Below are 6000 nucleotides of genomic sequence, written 5' to 3'. Positions count from 1 at the left end.
GTTTTCAGCACACTATATGTACAAATGTATGCTTACTAAGACAACATCCTGCTTGTGCTGATGGCACGCATGCCATGTTCTTGTGTATTATTAGCTTTGCCGAAGTTTCAATGATGAAAGGATTGTTTCAACAAATGCGCAGGACGAAGATGCTAGGACTCCTGCTCACTAGAGAAGAACAAAAGTACTAAGGTACCGTATTTCTTTTCTAATGCATGTGTTCTTTTAATATGGTAAAAGCATCAGGCATCAGATATCATATAGCAATAAAAAGGGAGAATTGCAAATGAATACTTGAATGAAAATTGCAGTCAAGTTATTTGCACTGCAGTTTACCTAATGGAGCACTTGGTAGCCTGGTACAGTTTATTTTTGTCCGGTTTTTTTCGTCCCACCTCCACCCCCTAGCCAGCCCCACCCCTCGATCTCCTCCAAGTTTCCGGTTTTCTTTTTTCATGCAGGAAATCAGGACACAATCTATCTTTCCTTTATGCACATCTCCCCAGTAAAAAAATCAGGACACTATCCCCTCCTTCCTATTAACACTAACACACATTTCTTCTGAAAATCCGGGACGTAATCCTCTCCTTCCCACTAATCTCTCTTATATGGCTTTCCCATAATTATGTCGGTCCTGCTCAGTTTGATATAATTCAATTTGGACGAAGGACGCCAGAGATTAACTTTCGCTAGCAGAGAAAGAGACTAGGGATTGATTGGTTTTAAACATTGGATTCGGTATTAGCTTACCATCTGCAGGAACAAGACGACCATAGGAAAGGCTGGCTTGCTCGACCTGGATGTTTCCTGTATATTCATTCTCTCTCCAATTCTAATACAGTCCAATTGATCATTGTATATTTATCTAATCATGGTTCCTATAGCGTTTTGTATGGCTACGTGATGGGGTCGCATCCACATGGGGGAATATCGCAGATTGGATCGGAAGCAGGCCGCACAGATGAACCACCCCACCTTGTTGTCTGCCTGCACGATCTCCATTAATATCCAGCGCCGCCTCTCGAGTGGACGACCTGCATGTCGCCAACGACACCACTTACCTCTGCGCTCCGACCAAAGATCATTGTCCAGGTGAGGGTATCTCGCCGCAAGCCCGCAACAGTTGCCGTCACTGTTGATTATTCATACTCAGATTAAGTTTCAGGCTCAGTCGTCTCTATCGTCACTCGTCAACGCACAGACGATGGGTTGGTGCCATGCTATCATGTGGCATCTCCGTCGTTCTGGGCCGGGAAGATAACACTTCGTTGCTTTTGTCATCTCTCATCCAGGGGCCTTTCAATTTGTTGTCTCTGTCTCCGTTGTTGGGTACCGGATCTTCATGAAACAATAATATGCAGTAGCTTTGATATAATTGCGTTGAGATTACCATCAGTTCATTCGATTTGTAGGCAAGAAATTGCACAGGCTATTCATTAGTTTATGTGCATACTTTACATTGAGATTTAGATCATCTTTGCATTTTGGTATTTTCTTGTAATGGCTTTGATCATGGGTAGTTGTAATATGCAGTAGCTTTGATCATGACATTGAAAAAGATACTTGTTCTATTTATATAAACACTGTTCAGAAAAACAAGACTTACATTCTTCCTTTTTTGTAGATACTGCGGCTAGGATTTGGATGAGAGAATGAATAATTCAACTTGGAGGACAGTGACCACATGGACACCAAGTACCTCCTGCAATTTTCTTCTTCCAGTTCTAAGGTAATTCATACATAATCCGTTGACATCTAATTTTTCATAGCATATTGCTTTACGCTGGTATAGCACGAGACCCCTTGTGTGAAATTATTCATCATTCAGGGTAGATAATGTGTGGAGGTGCATTCTTTTGACTTTGACTTGTACAATATTTACAATTCATCCACTTGCAGCTATGGTAATGACCAATACATAATTTGCATTTTCTGATCTGTTTTCTCTACAGGCATTCTGGTTAGTAGTAATGTAATTTTGTTCTGCTATAGAATACTTTTTTTTGGTATAAGTGAATCAGATTGGTCATAGTAAATATTTTGAGTTCAGCAACATTCATATTTTTTAACTGAAACGTTTTGGCCTAGGATTATCCTAACATTTTCTCCGTAGCATCTGAATTTGCATTTTTACTGCAGTTTGCTATGCAATTAGATGCACCATTATTTAACTGAGAAGGTCCATGTCAGGTCAATTATTAGAGTGCAAAAAGATGCTTCAATGAGGGAGTGCCAATTCTCAACTAGGCGCTTTTGGAGTTGACATATTAGATGTTATACCAATAGGAAGCTAGATAACCCGTAACCTGTAAAATATAATAATTGATAAATTCCACAATTCGGTGCAACTGTTGCAGTTTCATATTCACATATTTTTTTTCTTCATAGAACTGTTATTTGCTGGCCGATTCGTCCGTGACTACAGGTTTAGGCACCTTGGCTTCTGCTCTACACTTACTTACAACGAAAAGAGAAAATATTTTTTTACAACATGCTATCATATGCTTCATGAGTTTGTCGGTAAATTGCCGCCCATTTTTTGTATCATTGACTCCATCTATTAAAGACTTTGAAAGGTGTTCTTTTATACTAAATCCAATTTTGTTAGCCGTGTGTCGCCATATTATATTTCTTGTGTGTCATACAGAGAGCTAGACATGTTAAATTCTCAAATCAAGTGTGACCATTCAAATGTCAAAAAAATCATTAAGGAAATTCGTCCAACAATACTCAGTAGTTGTCGTTGTCATTCGTAGCAGTCATTCATGCAAAAATATTATAGAAATTAAGGACAGAATCAATATGGAAATCAAACCATTAATGATATTAATTAGCTAGAGAGTTAATTACGCATGAAATTAATTAGGTCCATTTAAATAGGAATTTTTTCGCACTGAATCAATTTGGAAACCGAGTCATTAATGTAATGTGGTTAATTAGATAGACAATTTTATTTTGCCTAGAGATAATTAAAAATAGGGATTTTTTCAATTATGTAGATAATTAATTAGGTCCATTTAGATACTCAGTAGTTGTCGTTGCCAACTGCCACTGCTCCATCTTCAGAACTATATTGATGCATCAACCTTCCTCGGTCTAGCTATCGTCGACGCCACCACGGCACCCAACGGCACCTCCTCCCTGCGCGCAAACAGCTGAGCACGTCGCGGTCGCCACTGATACACCTCAGCGCCATGCTGCCAAGTACCACCAGCCGACACAGCTTGAAGTCCTTGGAAGATCTGTCTTGCGTAGCACCTGTCGACTAGGCATGACAAAACGTAGCACCTGTCGGTCAGGCATGACTTGACATCTCCACCAAAGCTCCGTGCAAGACGAAGCCGCTCCACCTCCTGCCTCTGACTTCCGACGCTGCTCCACAAACGATGCTCACAAGAGAGAAACGACACCGCAGTGCGGCCATCGTTTGATCTGGAACACCAGATCCTAGGGTTTCCCCCGGAGCAGCACGAGTGGGTCGACAGTAGTTACACGACGATGCCTTCATCAAGGTAACAACCTCTGACATAAGTGGAATTTGCAAAGTTGAATGGATCTTTGGGAATGATTTCTATAGTTGTTGTTTGTGACAATAGTATGTGTTAGATTAACCCACTCTATTATACGTCCTCCGTTCCTAAATACTTGTCTTTCTAGGCATTTTAACAAGTGACTACATACGGGGTAAAATGAGTGAATCTATACTCTAAAATATGTCTACATACATCCGTATGTGTTAGTCATTTGAAATGTCTAGAAAGACAAATATTTAGGAACGGAGGGAGTATTATAAACATGACAAATTTCATCCCTAATGCAATGCACGATGAAGATGAGATGGATGTCATCTGGTTTGAAAGGGAGTGGCTCCAGTGAGGAATGTACCGCTACGACGGGAAACCAAGCGGGAAAGGGAGGTTCCGACAAACAAGGGAAAGATGCGTCGTTGGATGGTTTTTTGTGTTAGACCCGGGTGTTGAAGATAACATGACGGATAGTCCGTAGCAACGCACGGGCATTCTGCTAGTACTTATGATTACCAAGTTAAGAGCACTTGTGGCTGTAATTCCAGGCCACAGGTGCTCCCTTTTAGCATCTCGACGACTCTAGTCATAGTTGGTCGGTTACTAGCACTTAGCTGTACACCACAACGCACCAACTATCATTTTCCTTACAATCTTTTCATCTCGCCATTAAGACACATTGTAACAACATTCAAAGCAGTCATAGATTAGTGCCCTCTTCAATCTGTCCAAGCAAAATCATAAGGGCAACGACATGAGAAGTTCTGTTGATGCTGGCTACCTCATTGATGATTCTTCCACATTCTTTTCATTTGTGTGCAAGTGCATCTTTTCGAATATACTACTGCATTCTTTTGTAGGAAGGACTCAATCCTTGGTGTTCCCTTCAATCTCTTTGTCGATCTGTATGCCTTGTAGCCCAGCAAACATGTAAGGAAAAGTATGATTCCATTCAACTAATTCATGCCTCGGTTTTCTGGTTAGATGGTAGTAAACAAAGTCCAAATAATCTATTAGTAAATTGTTTTTTTTTTGAAACGAGGCAAAAGATTTGCCATTTTCATTGATTAAGAAGAAGAGAATTGCCCGGTTAATTGTCGGAAAACCGGGCTAAAACTGATACAACTCAACCCACATGACATGGGCATCACCGACCAACCTGGCCACCGACATGGGACACAAAGCTGTAAAGAAGAAAGGCATTCGCCGAGGAGTCACAAGCGTCATCGTCATCACCGGTTGCCTCGAACGAGCGACTCCGACTTCACCATAGAGCTCCAACCTCGAAGCCAACTTGCAAACAGCTGCATAGAAGCCACGACGGCACATGCCACTGGATGGCCATACGCGCAAGCAACCGACAGCTCCGACTTTGACGACAAGCCTCACCAGGGAAATATGCAGGACTTGCGCCGACCGTGCCCTAAGAGCACCTCGGACACGCCGGGAAGAACCGACTACCGAAGTCCACGCCGCGACCCGAGCTCCTCTCGACATCATCATCGTTGCCAAACAGAAACTAGCGCCCTGCCTCAGCAAACCACCCGACGAAGATGCCGCCATCCACGGCGAAGATGCCTCCATCCACTAGTCTCCCAGTCGTAGCCGGCTCCGAGACGATGCCCCCAAGGAGGAGAAAGACACGAAGACGCCTCCATCGCCCGATCCAGCGGATCTGAGGTTTCCCTCTGAAGCCCAAACTGTGGGGAGGAGGAGCACACCTCCACGACGACGCTTCCAAAAAAGACCACGGCACCTGCGGGCGCCGCCGTCGCCGGCTCCGAAGAAGGCCAGAGCAAAGATTTCTCCCGGAGATGCGCCGACGACCTGCCACCACCGACCGCCGCCCACCCTCCACCACCTGCTGAGGCCGACCTCATTCTGGCCACGGGATCCCACGATCCACCGCGACCAGACACGCACCACCCCCTGGCCGAAGCCGCCTTCCACCACCGCAGCACCACCATGGCCACCACCACCGCAACGACCAAAGCCACATCGCGAAGCGCAGCATGCAGATCGATGCACCTCGCATCAGATCCAATCGGAGCTGCTCAGGCGAAGCAGCAGAGCAGCGAGCAGGCAGTCCCTTCACAGCACACCTCGCACCCTAGAGAAGCCCACCCGCCACGCTCAGCCGGTCACCGTGCCCGCCGCGCGCCTGCCGCCATCGCGCCAGGCCGGTCACCGCGCCCCACGCGCACTAGCCAGAACCGAGCCGCCGCCGGGCACACGCACGCCGTCCACGCCCAAGCCACGCTGGAGCCCGGGCCGAGGCCGTCGCCCCGGCGTCCCTTCCGGCGTCCGCAGCCGACGCCAGATGCGCGCCGCCGAGCCATCACCCCACGGCGCCAGAGCCGCCGCTGCAGGCCGGCCACGCCTGCACACCACCAGATCCGGGCGGGAGGGCCCCGGATCCATCGCCCCCGCCGGAGGAGAGGAGCTCCAGCCCGCCGGCGAAGAGCTCGCGACGACC

Source organism: Triticum dicoccoides, chromosome 5B (assembly GCF_002162155.2).
Source record: "Triticum dicoccoides isolate Atlit2015 ecotype Zavitan chromosome 5B, WEW_v2.0, whole genome shotgun sequence".
Lineage (NCBI taxonomy): Eukaryota > Viridiplantae > Streptophyta > Magnoliopsida > Poales > Poaceae > Triticum > Triticum dicoccoides.
The sequence above is the reverse complement of the archived record's forward strand: the minus strand, read 5'-3'. Positions refer to the sequence as shown.